The sequence below is a fragment of the Passer domesticus genome, unplaced genomic scaffold, assembly GCF_036417665.1.
Source record: "Passer domesticus isolate bPasDom1 unplaced genomic scaffold, bPasDom1.hap1 HAP1_SCAFFOLD_96, whole genome shotgun sequence".
Taxonomy (NCBI): Eukaryota; Metazoa; Chordata; class Aves; order Passeriformes; family Passeridae; genus Passer; species Passer domesticus.
Window position 1 is genome coordinate 114339 of NW_026990190.1, and position 16205 is coordinate 130543.

The 16205-nt window shown below is 54.2% G+C and overlaps 2 long non-coding RNA genes across 2 annotated transcripts; both read right to left on the reverse strand.

The window, feature by feature from the left end:
* Positions 1–1686: 1686 nt before the first annotated feature.
* LOC135293269 (uncharacterized) lies at positions 1687–4390 on the reverse strand. Its single transcript, XR_010355362.1, has 6 exons — positions 4377–4390; positions 4104–4175; positions 3918–4016; positions 3361–3474; positions 2567–2732; positions 1687–2036 (listed from the first exon to the last, which is right to left on the reverse strand). It is a non-coding gene; the product is annotated as an uncharacterized LOC135293269 (long non-coding RNA).
* Positions 4391–4798: 408 nt separating this feature from the next.
* On the reverse strand, positions 4799–6135 carry LOC135293256 (uncharacterized). The gene is made up of 3 exons (XR_010355352.1): positions 6078–6135; positions 5523–5630; positions 4799–4870 (listed from the first exon to the last, which is right to left on the reverse strand). It is a non-coding gene; the product is annotated as an uncharacterized LOC135293256 (long non-coding RNA).
* Between the last annotated feature and the right edge of the window lie 10070 nt (positions 6136–16205).

Below are 16205 nucleotides of genomic sequence, written 5' to 3' on the forward strand. Positions count from 1 at the left end.
AAGTCTCGTGTCTCCACACCTGGGGTGTTCGCCCCAACAAATTATCCATTTTTTTTAAGGCTGCAAAGTTAAACCGGTTGGGCCAGTTGTTGAGAGTTGAAGGGTTGACTATTTGTTGTTGATAGCTTCATGTTGCAATCACCTCTTGTTAACAGTTTTTCTTCAATTACCTGTTAATGGTTAGAAATCAAGCGCAATTGTCCCCCTGCTGCTTCCCAGGAGCCTGCAGGTAGCAGGGTGGGGGGGGGGTGACATCAGAGCTAGTATGCAGATGAGAATGCATTTCACCAAATTTTGCAATTTTCCAGGAAAAAACCCCTAAAAACAATCAGCCGACATAAAATTAAGAAACCTAAGTAAGGTCTAAAGGTGAGGAACTTAATCCAGTACCTGCTAAGATCCTTTTTACTCCTCACCCTAACCTGAAAGGATGTCAGCTAGAAAGAGGACCTGGAATGTTAGTCCAAAAAAGTGGAATTCCCACTACTCCCTCGATGATGGAAACCTCAGCTCTGCCTGCATACCAGCGGGCACAGGTGCATCATCCTCCTCCTCCGTGCCACTCCTGGGAGCAGCGGGAGTGCGGGTGACCTGTCCTTTCTCCCCAACCTGAGCTGAATGTTTTTAATAAAGGCATTAAAAAGGAGAAAGATCTCCTGCCCTATTTTTGATACTGGTATTGTCCTTCATAGCAAGAAGCTTCAGAAATTTGCATTTTCCTATGCCCTTTGTACCATGGCAGAGGTTTCTTAAGTAAAAGGTTAAAATTCAACACATAATTCTACAATTTAAAATTTAAATGCTTAGTCCATATTGCTAACTTAATTGAACCCCCCAAAACCTCCATTTCAACAGCAGCCCCTGCCTGGCTTCTGCCTGCCCACACCGTGGGCATCCACGGCTCCTCCTGGGCATGGAGCTCAGTCAGTGCTGGTGCTGGGTGGCTTTGCTGCTGCTGCCACCTGGACACTGGGGTGACCGCTTGTCCTGGGTTGCAGTGTAAAGATGTATTCTAATGCCATCCTGAAGAGCTGCTGAAACCAGGAGGGGCATTGTTTCTTCCTTATCTCCTGTTAATGGGCCCATCAATGTCTTGCCACATGACTCAGAGATAACTCCCTCCCAGAGCCATTTCTGTTTCATGGCTAATCAAGGACCCACAGCATGAGGCAGAATGATATCAGCCCACTGTGAGATGCTCTGCCCATGGGGGAGGAGCTAAGCATCCCCAGCTGGATATAATCTGGGTTTTGGGACACAACAAGCAGTCTTTCCACTGGATTCCCAGAGGAACCGCCGCCCTTACCCACTGCTTTTCCAGAGGATGAGAGCTACCAGATTGTTTCGACAGGATCACCACTTCCACAAGTCCATTTCATCTGGACTGCTACCACCACCCTAACTAGCAGGGTGTCAGGCTGTATTCTGACCCTGTCAGTGGTTTTTCTTTTGTATTATTGCATGTATTTTGGTTTTTTTTCCCTTTTCCTAATAAATTGTATTTCTGACTTGGAGTCTCTCACTGGTTTTGCTTTCAAACTAGGACACAAATCCATCTCTTTATTTCAACATAGGAATGGGCCATTGCCTACCCTGCAAGCGGGAGTTGGAGGGGGGGGGAGGGTGGGGTGGGGTGGGGTGGGGTGGGGTGGGGTGGGGTGGGGTGTCACCTTCAGTGTTGCCTAGAGGGCAAGGCCAGGGGGCTCAGGGGCAGGGGAAGGGATGTGTTGGTCTCAGGAGGTGCTGGAATGTGCTGGGCTGGTCCTGGGGTCCCTGGAGGAACTCGGGTTGGCTGGGATGGGACAGACGGAGAGAAAAAAAGGAATGAAGGCAGCTTGGGGAGGCCCATGGAGAGAGCAGGTCACAGTGGGATCTACAGTGTAAGAGGTGGCTTCGTCGTAGACGGTTGTTCTGGGGTCCTCTTCACAGAACACTTGAGAGGGCTGTCCAGGCTGTTCCTGCTGCTGGAGGAGCTGCTCACGCTGTCTGGGTGTGAGGTGCAGCCACTGTCTTCCAACTCCTGTCCCGAGGTGCTCCTGTGCAGAGAGGAGGTGGCTGAGGCTCCAGCTGCCAGTGGCACACAGGGACCCTCGTGCACAGCAGGGCCCAGAGCTGGCAAGGCTCCCCAGCACGGCTGGAGGTGCTGGCACAGCTGGGCCCAGCTGGACAGCTGCCCCTCAAGGCCCCGGCCAGCAGGGCACGGCTCTGGGCAGGCTCCCTGGCCAGGAGCGGGCCCCAGAGCGCCTCTGCCTTTCAAGGGCAATCTCGGCCCTGCTCTTTCTCCTCCCCACCTCCCTCTGCCTCTGCCCCGTGCCCCTGGGGCTGCTCTTGGCCAGGCAGACTCAGTGGGAGCCAGCTCTGGCTGCAGCCCCAGCGGGCCCCCCAGGACAAGGCCCAGCAATTGAGAGGCCAATGGAAGCACTGGGCAGCAGCAGAACCCTCAGCAGAGTTATTTGGACAATCATGGACTGGCCACAACCCCACTGCAGTCTCAATGGGAATGTTCCCTGACCACGTTAGACTTTCAAAAGAAGCTGTTTGAGGGGGAGAGCAACAAAACACTCACTGTTTTCTCTTCCAGGAATACCCGATTCCAAAGCAGCCCAACATGAAGACAAGCTCCAAAGAAAGCACGCCTCCCAGTAACCCTAGCCAGCAGACTGTTCCCTGACAGAAACCCCTTCCGAGGCCATCCTGGGCATCGGTAACAGGTCTTGTGGTGCCAGCTGCATCTGTGGGAGCGATGGGGAGCGTGAGCCCATGCTGTGCTGCACTGCTGAGCTGGCAGCACGGTGGATACGGGCAGGACATTCTCTGTTTCCCCCAGAGCTGGGGCCTGCAGGCACCTTGCCGGCCCTGGGCACAGGCTGTGCCAGCCAACAAAGCCCAGCAGGCCGGGAGGAGAGCCCGGGGGCAGCGCAGCTGCTTGGGCAGTGGCTGCTGCCAGGGACACGGGCCAAAGCCATCCCTGAGCAGCCACTGCCACCCCTGGCCCTCCCTGCCCCGTGACAGCTCCCCCAGCCCCAGGGGACAGGCTCAGGCCCTGTCAGGACCCAGCGCAGCCCCTGCCCAGTCGGGAGCCAGGGCTGGCTCTGGCCCTGGGCTGGTGGCAGGGCTCTCGCTCGGGGCTGCTCCTGTGCCTTGGGCCTCTGGGCACTTAGGGCCAGCTCCGCAGCAGCTGCAGCGCCAGGGACCTTGCTGCACCAGTCCCGTTTCCCCGGGGCTCTGAACCAGCTCCAGAGGCCTGGAAGCCCAGGCGCCTCCAGCTTTGGCTGCCGCCGGGCCGGGCAAGGGCAGGCCCTGGGGGAAGAGCTGCTGCCACACAGCCCCGGCCAGGGCGGAGCCCGGCACAGCAATTACCTGCTGTGCCTGTGCCCGTGTCTGGCATCGCCTTCCTTCCCGCAGCAGGGGCTGCCAATGAGCCACTGCTTCTCCCTGAGTGTTCCTCCTCCTGAACAGCCTTTTGGTCCATCACTTGAAAAAGGAAAAAAGGGACAACTGGATCAAATGGAAATATTGCCTACTGGGGAGGTGGCACCTTCAGGAGGCAATGCTTGTCTAAGTCACAAGTAAAGATCAGGAAAAAGCCCAGGTAATTGGGGCTGGGCCAGTGCACTCCCTTGTGCAAACAGCTGCACCGCCTGATCTTCTCAGAGACTGGGAAATGGCAGGGGATCTCAGGCCCACAGTACAGTTGGGGCACCCTATCAGCTACTGCCAAATTCCATCCTGCAGAGGCTGGGGAGGAATTGCAGCCAGACCAGGCTGGGAAACAGCCCTGCACGATGTGAAAGCAGCAGCGGGGCAGCGAGGCTGCCATGGATCCCTTCCCGCTGTGCCGGGCACGGCGTATCCAGATGTGCAGCCAAAGACCCGGCTGCTGAGTCCCAGGGGAAGCATGAAGGAAAGGCACCCACCTTGTCCTCCGGGTGCTTCCTTCTGTGTTTGTCTCAGGAATTCATCTGAGTCATGAGACTTTTTGGCTGCAGTATCTTGGGTCTTTCCTTTTGGAGGACCTTAAGAGAAAGTAGTTCCATTTCCCAGGAATGCATCCCACAAAAGCGGGGCTCAGCCTGTGGGGTCAGCAGGGACACACTACTCACCCCTGTCATGGGAGCTGGGTTGGGGCCAAGCATCCAGCCCTGGAGCTTGAGAAGTCCTCCCTGCAGACACACCTGTAACTCAACAGCCACAGAAGCTTCTGCCATCTCTGCTGATCTGCACGGGCACCACTGAGCCGCAGCAGCCGTGAGGGGATCGTGCAGGGCGCGGGCACACACGTGCGTGGTTCTGTGCTGGCACCTGCAGCGCTGCCTCCCTGGCCCAGCTTTGGGCTCTGAGCTGGCAGCTCTCCCAGGGGAAAGGCCTTGACCTACCCTCAGCATCTCCCAGACCCTCAGTCCTGGATGTGGGCCCTTCACCGGCAGGTTCAGCTGCAAAGAAAGGCAGGACAGAAGAGCTCCTGTGGCACTGCAGGAGATCATCAGGCTGCCCACAAGGCTCAGCCCCGGGGCACAGCCCTGGGCCCAGCCCCTTCCCTCTCTGCTCTTCTCTGTGACTGCACAGAGCACACGGAAGGACACACTGGCACAGCACACGGGAGGAGGACTGAAAGATCAATGCTCCTTCCTCCCACTGACTGCGATCCTGTGGGATCCCTCAGGGATCCAGAAGGGAGCAGGGAAAGATTCTCAGAATCCTTCAGCCCTTACATAATGTTAAGGGAAATGCTTTATAAATGAGCTTTTGTTGCATTGATCCTGATTATCCACTCAGGAAAGGCAGAATGAAAACTTGCCTCCAGCATCCTCCAGGAACTTCAAACCATCCTTCATCAGGACTTCCTGAAAACCCATGTCACGATTCCAGTCTAAAAGGGAGCAGAGATCAGAACCGTATCTGTGGCATGCTGGGATCCCCTAATGCTACAGGGAAAAAGGCATTGCAAGGGGGTCGGGTAAGGCTATGGGACCCAGATGGGAATGGACATGGCCAAAGGTGCACAGGGGCCTGGGGAGCTCTGGGCTGGCTCCTGATCACTCTCCACACTCTTTCCCTGCCCTCAGCAACATCCCTGGGAGGGGTGGCTGGAGTAGCCCAGGTTCCTGGGGCTCTCTCCCTCAAACTCACAGAAAATCCTCCCTAAAGCCCTGGGGCAAACTGCAGCAGGCAGTGCCACAGCTATGCCTCCCTCCTACACTCCCTCCTGCCCTCCTTCTGCTGGGACAGCTCCCAGATCCCAAGGGCAAACAGCCAGGCCCTCTCAGGACACACTGGAGCCTTGCTCTCCCCCTCTGTCCTTTCCCCACCGTGGGCACCCCGTGCAGTCACTGCCAGGTTTCAGGACATGTCTCCCATGGAGGGACCCCAGCAGGACTGCTCAGGACCCGAGTGCCCTGAGCCTGCTCGGGATAATTCCCCTGGGCTGTGCCGCTCTAGTCCAGGCTGTGTCCACACTGCCAAGCAGCAGAGAGGGCAGCTCAAGCCTCAGCAGGGCTCAGGCCCAGAGGCACAGCAATTACCTCCTGTGTCTGTGCCTGGCATGGCCTCCCTTCCTGCAGCAGAGGCTGGCACAGAACCACTGCTTCCTCCGGGAAATGCTTCCTTCTGCACAGGCTCTCCTTTGATTTCTGAAAAATGGAAAAGAGACAGCTGGATCAGATGGAAACATTCCTCACTGGGAATGGGGAAGGTGAGGCATCACTTGTGAAAGGAACGGATAAGGATCAGAAAACACCCAGGATTTTGGGACAACCCAAGGCTGCTTCCTTCCCCAAACAGCCCCAGCTTCTGATCTGCCTGGACATCAGGAAATTGCAGGGGATCTGAGGGTGGGCATGGACTGTGGTGCAATAGGGGCTGCCTGTCAGCTGATGCCAAATGCCTTCCTGCAGAGGCTGGGCAGAAGCTGCAGCCAGGCCAGGCTGGGAAACAGCCCTGCAGGGCGTGAAAGCAGCAGCGGGGCAGCGAGGCTGCCATGGATCCCTTCCCGCTGTGCCAGGCATGGCGTGTCCAGATGTGCAGCCAAAGCCCCCGGCTGCTGAGTCCCAGGGGCAGCATGAGGGAAATGCACCCACCTTGTCTTCTCTGCAGACATTCCTTCAGCATTTGCCACATGATTTCTAATGGGTCCTGGAATTTCTTGCCGGCCATGTCTTTGGTTTCTCCTGTCGTAGGACCTTAAGAGAAAGTAGTTCCATTTCCCAGGAATGGACCCCACAAAAGCAGGGCTCAGCCTGAGGGTTCAGCAGGGACACACTACTCACCCCTGCCATAGGAGCTGGGCTTTTGTGCAGCATCCAGGGTAGGAGTTGGTGAAGTCGTCCCTGCAGACACATCTGTAACACAACAGCCACAGAAGCTTCTGTCACCTGGTCCTGACCAGTCAGTCAAACATTTCGCCTTGGTGGGACAGTGAGAACATACCTGCAGAATGCTTGGAGGCCTTCACAACTTCAGAGCGCCAGGCTAATGCAGAATCATTCCCAGCATCCCAGTCTGGAAGCAAACCAAGATGAGAACTGTTTCCATTGTGTGCTAGGGCTGGCTCTGGCCCTGGGCTGGCGGCAGGGCTCCCGCTCGGGGCTGCTCCTGTGCCTTGGGCCTCTGGGCACTCAGGGCCAGCTCCGCAGCAGCTGCAGCGCCAGGGACGTTGCTGCACCAGTCCCATTTCCCCGGGGCTCTGAACCAGCTCCAGAGGCCTGGAAGCCGAGGCACCTCCAGCTTTGGCTGCTGCTGGGCCGGGCAAGGGCAGGCCCTGGGGGAAGAGCTGCTGCCACACAGCCCCGGCCAGGGCTGAGCCCGGCACAGCAATTACCTGCTGTGCCTGTGCCCGTGTCTGGCATTGCCTTCTTTCCTGCAGCTGGGGCTCGCACCGAAGATGGAGTGCTTCCTTCAAGAAATGCCAACTTCCACTGAAGCATTATGTCCATCTCTTGACAAAGGAAGGGAGACAGCTGCATCAGATGGAGCTGTTCCCCACTTGGGCGGTGGCATCAGAGGTAATATTTGTGAAATTTATGGAGCAGGAAAATGGCCAGATTACAGTGGCATGATGTGAGCACTTCCACCTCCAAACAGACACCCTTTTCCTAATCTGCTAGGCTGAATATAGTGGGGGATCTCAGGGTGTGTTACAGTTTGGGCTGCCTGTCAGCTGATGCCAAATGCCTTCCGGCAGAGGCTGGGCAGAAGCTGCAGCCAGGCCAGGCTGGGAAACAGCCCTGCAGGGCGTGAAAGCAGCAGCGGGGCAGCGAGGCTGCCATGGATCCCTTCCAGCTGTGCCAGGCACGGCGTGTCTAGATGTGCAGCCAAAGTCTTCCCCAGCTGCTGAGACCCATGGGAAGAATGAGGGAAATGCACCCACCTTGTCTTCTCTGCAGACGTTCCTTCAGCATTTGCCACATGATTACTAATGGGTCCTGGAATTTCTTGCCTGCCATGTCTTTGGTTTCTCCTGTCGGAGGACCTTAAGAGAAAGTAGTTCCATTTCCCAGGAATGGATCCCACAAAAGCAGGGCTCAGCCTGTGGGGTCAGCAGGGACACACTACTCACCCCTGCCATGGGAGCTGGGTTGGGGCCAAGCATCCAGCCCTGGAGCTTGAGAAGTCCTCCCCGCAGACACACCTGTAACTCAACAGCCACAGAAGCTTCTGCCATCTCTGCTGATCTGCACGGGCACCACTGAGCCGCAGCAGCGGTGAGGGGATCGTGCAGGGCGCGGGCACACACGTGCGTGGTTCTGTGCTGGCACCTGCAGCGCTGCCTCCCTGGCCCAGCTTTGGGCTCTGAGCTGGCAGCTCTCCCAGGGGAAAGGCCTTGACCTACCCTCAGCATCTCCCAGAGCCTCTGTCCTGGATGTGGGCCCTTCACCGGCAGGTTCAGCTGCAAAGAAAGGCAGGACAGAAGAGCTCCTGTGGCACTGCAGGAGATCCTCAGGCTGCCCACAAGGCTCAGCCCCGGGGCACAGCCCTGGGCCCGGCCCCTTCCCTCTCTGCTCTTCTCTGTGACTGCACAGAGCACACGGAAGGACACACTGGCACAGCACACGGGAGGAAGATTGAAAGCTAAATGCTCCTTCCTCCCACTGACAGTGATCCTGTGGGAGCCCTCAGGCCTCCAGAAGGGAGCAGGGCAAGGTTTCCAGATTCTTTTAATCTTAAGATTTTGTTAAGGGAAATGGTTTATAAGTGAGCTTCTGTTGCACTGACCCTTATTATTCACTAAGGAAAGGCAGAATGAAAACTTGCCTCCAGCATCCTCCAGGAACTTCAAACCATCATTCATCAGGACTTCCTGAAAACCCATGTCACGATTCCAGGCTAGAAGGGAGCAGAGACCAGAACCATTTCCATGGTGTGCTGGGATCCCCTTCTGCCACAGGGAACTGGGCAATGCAGGGGTGTTGGGTAAGGCTGTGGGAGCCAGATGTGAATGGACATGGCCAAAGGTGCACAGGGGCCTGGGGAGCTCTGGGCTGGCTCCTGGTCACTCTCCAACTTCTTTGCAGGCCCTTTGCAACATCTCTGGAGGGGTGGCTGGAGTAGCCCAGGGCCCGTGGGGTCTCTCTCCCTCCCACAGAGGAAACCCTCCCAAAAGCCCTGGGCAAAACCATCCCCAGCGCTTCCCAGGGAGCCGGGAGCGCTGTCCCGGGAAAGGGCAGCCAGGCTGCCGGCTCACCTGCTCGCCGCGCTTGCAGCGGAGCAGCCTGGGCAGCCCTGGCAGGCAGGGCCACGGCCAGGAGCAGCAGGAGTAGGAGGCGCAGAGCAAGGGCCATGGTGCCTTGTCCTCCGCCAGTCCCGCAGCTCTTGCTGCCACCGCTGTCCCGACACCGCTGTCCCAACGTCAGCACCGCTGCTGCCACCGCCGCTGCTGCCGCAACAGTTGTGCTCAGGGACTGAGTGCTGGCTCCTTGTGCTGCTGTGCAACCACGGGGCTCTGGCACCTCTGGCACCTCTGTGACCTCAGGGCCTGCTGAGAGCTCAGCCTGCTGTGACCCCAGAGCCCTGCTGTGACCTCATGGCCTCAGCTCTACCCCCAGAGTGTGCGCCCGTCCGCATGAATGGACTGCCCTGATTGTAAATGTTTTGCTTCATCAAAGGGCCATTGCTTAGCAAAACCTTTCTTTTGCCTGCTGACATTGCTGGTCAGGCTGCGTCCCTCAAGATGCTCTTATTGTTGCAGTTCAAATTTATTTTATTGATTTCATTTGAAGTGTTGTTTAAGGGCTCTGTTATCCCCCATTTTTTTTCCTGACTTGGTTCACCTGTGGGTTTTACCCTCCCTCCAAACTGTCCCTCATGCCCTTCCCCACCCCTTGTTCCAGCTCTTTCCCTGCCTGTCAAGGCAACCCAGCCCCTTGGTTCCCAAACCTTTGGGCCAATCCCTGACTGCAACTCCCCTTTGGAATTCCCCTACTCCTGGGAGCCCCATTGGCCCTTGTGACCCATCCTCTCCACCCTCCTACCCCAACTGGCCCCAGACACTTGATGTAATCCCCTCACTCCTCTCCTGAGCATTCCCTATTGGTTCATTGTTTGCACCCACCCCATGACTTGTATGTGTACAAAACCCCTTGGGCAGTACAGCTAGGGGCTTTTCATCCTGTTCTCTTCGCCTGGACTAAGGTGTTCCTTGCGGAACCTGAAGACGGGACGCCTCCTCCTTTCTCCTGTGCCTCGTCCCTGTCGTGGCTTGTGTCTGGCACTGGAGAGCAAGTGGCACTACAGGTTCTGCCTCTGGTAAATCCCCATAGCGAGGCAGTTCCCGACTCCTGCCGTAGTGCTGGAGTTCTAAGAGCTAGCCCAGGTTCCAGCACTCACTTCACTAATGTACCGAATGCCCCTTCTTCAGAGCCTGCTCTGGTGCTCTGCCATCTCACACAGCAGAGTGTGATTCACATACTGCAGCCCAGAGTTAGGTTGTTGCAACATTGAAATGGGTGTGGTTGGCAGGATGGCTGGGCATAAATCACTACAGAACTAAAGCAAATGCGTGCACGGTCCCAGGCTGGACTTGAATAGACACAGGACTCGTGGAAAGATGAGGACAAGATAGCAGAGAAAAATGGAAAAACCAGCTGAAAAGGAGGATATGCGAAAGGAGTTATTTGTGCACATTTGGGGGTATATTTTTCTTGGGTGCAAAGCAAAATGAAAAGCTCCTAAATGCCCAAAAGATGAGAACTGTGTGTGGTAAATAGATATCATTCATGCTGACAAATTTGAAAGAGTAATCAATATTAATAAAGTAATTAATATTTGGAAATAATAAAACAGTTAAAGGTGTAATGCCAAGCAAGAAAGAGAGAGGAGGGTTTATCCCTCTCCCTACAGGTCTCCTGCAGATGTTCAGAACAGGAGGAAGCAAGAGATAACTATGATTAAATTTAGTGGAAGAGAGGAGAATTTGGTTGGACACCAGGAAAATGTTGATTATATGAGATCCACTGCTTTAATGTTAGAACACAGTATTGGCTTATACTGTAGCAGCTTGGTGCGCATGTGTAATCCAAAAAGTGAACTACAGGACATGGAGGAAGAGGAGAGGCCTTCCTCAAAGAAGATCCCCAAAGAGTGGTACAACTTACTTAAAGAAGTGTGGAGCATGCGTGGTAAAGGTGATGATGAGGGCGATGATACAAGTGTGATGAATTGAAAATGGGAGGAGATGGTAATGACATACAGCATAAAAAGGAAAATTTTGGCTTGACACGCTAGTACCTGAGGTGACAGGGGTCCAAAAGCCATGCACTCCGTACCCCACGCATACCCCGCATGGTTATTTTTGCTTATACGCTATTATCAGGACCAAATTATTCGTTACTTCCAGCAAATGATACTGTCAATATTTTGATTGTATTCAATTGTATATATATTAAGCTACATAATTCAAATTGCTGTTTTGTTTCATTTTGTTTGGTTGTTTTTGTGGCTTTTTTTTTTAATTGGATAATTGGGCAAATATAACATGTGGAATGTCCTCCACAGCAGAGTGTCAGACCTCTGGATCTTTTTAAACAATTTTATCAAGGTGGAACTGTGGCAGCTTCAGCTGGTGCCTCTGGAGGACCTTGAACAAAGAACTCCTGAGCTTTTCTACCCTCCCAGGTGAAGTGTGATAGTCTGGGGTCTTGCTGCTGTGTCCGAGTGCCGGGCCACTGGCTGGCACCACAGGTCCCCAGACCCTCTGCTGAGGCATCCCTCTCCTAGAGTCATGTTTAGTCTGTCACATTTGGCTTTTCTCTCTGATCCACCACCAGGACCAAAGATCACACGGTCGTGAGGATGTAAAAATGCCTGTTCCTTCTGTAACATTGCTGTTGTGTTACAGCCGTGCAGGCAGAGCGGGCAGCTGTAGGGATACTGACTCGTTTCCCTGGTGCCAGCCGTGCTGCATCCATCGAGCTGCTGGTGTTGGTGCTCGCTGGGACGCGGCCCGGCCCGGCACCACGGGAGTTAGGAAGGGTCTTGAAGGAATCCCCACGCGTTAAAGCAGACGATTTAGCCTGGGATTTTAAGTTGTTTCTCAGTTAACCGTGTAAAAGGCCAAAACAAGTCTCCTATGAATTCTGTCCCTGTCAAGTTCAGTTCCGCCGCGAAAGCCCCTCAGCATTCTCAGGGCAGTGGCAGGAGCCGGGTGCTGGCCCGGAGCCCCGATGGCCGGGGAGAGCACGGCCCAGAGCGAGCCCCTGCTGCCCGGGATGGCCACAGGCCCGGGGGAGCCGGGCGGGCAACGCCAGGGCCCTGTACAGGGCTCCTGGGGCTCCTCTGGCATCTGTTCCGTCCCCTCAGGCACTGAGCGGTGCCCGTCCCACGGGGCTGTCTGTGCCCGGCCCCAAAAGAGGCAGGGCTGGGGCTGTGGCCCCTGGGCTGGCGGTGCCACCTGCTCGGCGCTCAGCATGGCCCGTGCCGTGCCGGTGCAGCGTGACCCGGCGGGGCAGCTCCGCCTCGGCGCCTCGCCACCGCCATCCCGGCACGGCGGCTGGCCCTGGGCCGCGGCAGCCCCGAGCCGCACGGGCCCGGGAGGGACTGCCGGAGGTCCCTGTCCCCTGCGTGCCTCAGTAGACACTCCAGCCCCACTGTGTGCAGCAGGAGGGACACAAAGCACCTGCACGCTTACGAGAGTCCACAGCCCTTTCTACATGTGAAATGAGACCCCAGAACCGTGACATGTGCCTCAGGAGAGATCCCAGCACCCTGCACACCTTGGGAGAGATCCCAAACCCTCTGCATGCCTCACACAGGATTCCAAATCCCTTGCATGACTTGAAGTGGACCCCAGTGCCCTCCATGCCTCAGAGGAAACCTAAAATATCCCTGGGTGTGCCATGAGGGACCCCAGCCCCTCGTGCACCTTACTGGGGACTCCAAAGCCCCCACGTGCCCTACAGGGAAGTCCAGGCCAGCTACGCCGAGTGTTTTGAACTGGAAAACAAGCATGGTTGGACCTGGGTTGTTGTGTCTCTGGGGCTGCTCACCAGCCCTGTCGGACCCCGAGGCCACACAGCCCTTCCCTTCCCTTCCCTTCCCTTCCCTTCCCTTCCCTTCCCTTCCCTTCCCTTCCCTTCCCTTCCCTTCCCTTCCCTTCCCTTCCCTTCCCTTCCCTTCCCTTCCCTTCCCTTCCCTTCCCTTCCCTTCCCTTCCCTTCCCTTCCCTTCCCTTCCCTTCCCTTCCCTTCCCTTCCCTTCCCTTCCCTTCCCTTCCCTTCCCTTCCCTTAGGCCCTCGCTGAGAGCAGCAGACCCTGTGCAGCACCCTGCATTGGTGATGGCCCATCAATTAGGTCCTATCCAGTGTGTGTTAATTAGGGAGGAGCTTTGTTTTGCCTGCTGACATTGCTGGTCAGGCTGTGTCCCTGGAGATACTCTTGATGGCTTCCCTCTTTTCCTGGGCACGGCACTGGAGGAGGTCTGGGCCCAGATGATCCCACGGAAGGAAATGTCCCTCAGCCCAGGGACGCTCAGCATGGGCTGCCCCATCCCCTCGGGGCCCCACCACTGGTCACAGTGAAGCCATATGCAGAATAAATAGACTCCACTGTCGCCCTGGTTTTTAATGTTCTGTCCTGGATTCGGGTAAATCTGGGAGAAAACCTCCAATGGGGCCCCCCAGAAAGCAACCCCACATGGCCCCTTCCCCCCAGCGGTTCGGGAAGGATTCCTTGGAGAGAAGTGGAAAGAACCTGTTTATTTGACAGGCAAAACACCCCCAGCACACAAAATGAACAATAGCAGATGACAATGCTTTCACCGATCTGAAAAGGATGACAAATTCAGAAAGTCTTTCCTGGCAGTGGTGGCTCTCTTGTTGCTCCCTCCGGCACTGGGGATAGCTGCTGCAGCCAGAGGATGCAAACTCTCAATGTTTCCCAGGTCCCAGTCTGGAGCAGGTGTGAGTGGTTTCAAAAAGGGAAAGGAAAAACAGTCCAGGGAAAAATTTGGACTGCTTAGCTAAACTAACTAACAAGCAGAAGCCAAAAAGCAAAAGCAAAGCGGGAGCACAGCAGAAGCAAGAGCAAAGCAAGCAACAGCAAGCAAAGCAGAAAGCAAAAGCTGCACTATGAACTGCGCCATCTGTCTGTCCTGCCAGCCGTGGGGGAGCAGGCTGATAACAAACCAAAACAAACCTTGCTCTTCAGGGCCAGTCGTGAAGGCACAGTACGTAATATCCAGCATTAACAGAACACACGACTGGGGATGCAAGCATCATAACCTCACCCTAGGACAAGTTCTTCTAAGCCTTCTGATGTTTACATTCTTGTAACAAACTTTGTCACAGACTTTATGCAAATAACGTATTGTTATGCATTCTTTTCTGCAGGAGGAGAAATTTGATGGACTGTTGGTTTGTCCAGTGTCATTGGAGAGGTGGCACTTTCACCCTCCAATCCACTCTCACTTTTGGAAATCTGTAAATGTTCGAGTCAGAAATTTAACTGCCCCCTTTTCTACCTTGGAGAGATGCGTGTCTGCGTTGCTTTATTTCATGTCCTATAGCGCCACTCCACAACCTGATGTAGTTATGAAGTGGGGATGCGTGTCAGGGCCTGGCACAAGTGAGATGGCTCTCGTGAAAACTTGTGCCCCAAGCCCTGGTCCGAGCCACATCTTTGTTCACAAACATGTTCCATATGCAATGCATTACACAATCTCTTCATGCACATTCAACCCCTGGCCCCGCCTGTCCTCCCCTCCCATGGCGATGAGATCCACGCCCTTCTGGGCACGCGTTGTTTCCTGTGGTGGTCACACTGGGGTCTTTGGTGGTCTCTGAGGCCGAAGGCTGTGGTCTTGGTCATGGCTGAACTTTTGAACTTTTCTCCTTTGTGCGTGCACTGTGGTCCCCTGGTGCTTATCTGAGTACGTCTGTTGGTTTGGATCAGCTTGGAGACAGAGGAGCTCCTTAGTCTAGGCTTCCTGCATTCCCTGGTCTTCTCCTGGTGTTATGAGTAAAAAAGTTATCTGTAGCTATGATATTTTATTAAAAATCCTTTCCTAGGATTTTTCCCCTCCTGAGGAGCTGAGGGCCTCAGGAAAGAAATGTAAACAATAACTATCTGCTGCTGTGGAATGCAACAGGTGCATCTTCCATTGGTCCATGTGGATTGGTTTCACTGGATGACCAATCACAGCCAACTGTGTTGAGCCTGTGAGCAGTCACAAGATTTTTGTTATGCATTCCATTCTATTCTTCTTCTTTGTAGCCTTCTGGTCATTTTTTCCTCTCTGTTCTTTTAGTATAGTTTTATTGTAGTATTTTAATAGAATATATAATAAATCAGCCTTCTGAAATGGAGTCAAGTCTCGTGTCTCCACACCTGGGGTGTTCGCCCCAACAAATTATCCATTTTTTTTAAGGCTGCAAAGTTAAACCGGTTGGGCCAGTTGTTGTGAGTTGAAATGTTGACTATTTGTTGTTGATAGCTTCATGTTGCAATCATCTCTTGTTAATAGTTTTTCTTCAATTACCTGTTAATGGTTAGAAATCAAGCGCAATTGTCCCCCTGCTGCTTCCCCAGAGCCTGCAGGTAGCAGGGTGGGGGGGGGGGGACATCAGAGCTAGTATGCAGATGAGAATGCATTTCACCAAATTTTGCAATTTTCCAGGAAAAAACCCCTAAAAACAATGAGCCGACATAAAATTAAGAAACCTAAGTAAGGTCTAAAGGTGAGGAACTTAATCCTTAGTATCTGCTAAGATCCTTTTTACTCCTCATCCTAACCTGAAAGGATGTCATCTAGAAAGAGGACCTGGAATGTTAGACCAAAAAAGCAGAATTCCCACTACTCCCTCGAGGATGGAAGCCCCAGCTCTGCCTGCATACCAGCGGACACAGCTGCATCATCCTCCTCCTCTGTGCCACTCCTGGGAGCAGTGGGGGTGCGGGCAACCTGTCCTTTCTCCCCAACCTGAGCTGAATGTTTTTAATAAAGGCATTAAAAAGGAGAAAGATCTCCTCCCCTATTTATGACCCTGGTATTGTCCTTCATAGCAAGAAGCTTCAGAAATTTGCATTTTCCTATGCCCTTTGTACCATGGCAGAGGTTTCTTAAGTAAAAGGTTAAAATTAAACACATAATTCTACAATTTAAAATTTAAATGCTTAGTCCATATTGCTAACTTAATTGAACCCCCCAAAACCTCCATTTTAACAGCAGCCCCTGCCTGGCTTCTGCCTGCCCACACCGTGGGCATCCACGGCTCCTCCTGGGCATGGAGCTCAGTCAGTGCTGGTGCTGGGTGGCTTTGCTGCTGCTGCCACCTGGACACTGGGGTGACCGCTTGTCCTGGGTTGCAGTGTAAAGATGTATTCTAATGCCATCCTCAAGAGCTGCTGAAACCAGGAGGGGCATTGTTTCTTCCTTATATCCTGTTAATGGGCCCATCAATGTCTTGCCACGTGACTCAGAGATAACTCCCTCCCAGAGCCATTTCTGTTTCATGGCTAATCAAGGACCCACAGCATGAGGCAGAATGATATCAGCCCACTGTGAGATGCTCTGCCCATGGGGGAGGAGCTAAGCATCCCCAGCTGGATATAATCTGGGTTTTGGGACACAACAAGCAGTCTTTCCACTGGATTCCCAGAGGAACTGCTGCCCTTACCCACTGCTTTTCCAGAGGATGAGAGCTACCAGATTGTTTCTACAGGATCACCACTACCACAAATCCATTTCAGCTGGACTGCTACCACCACCCTAACTAG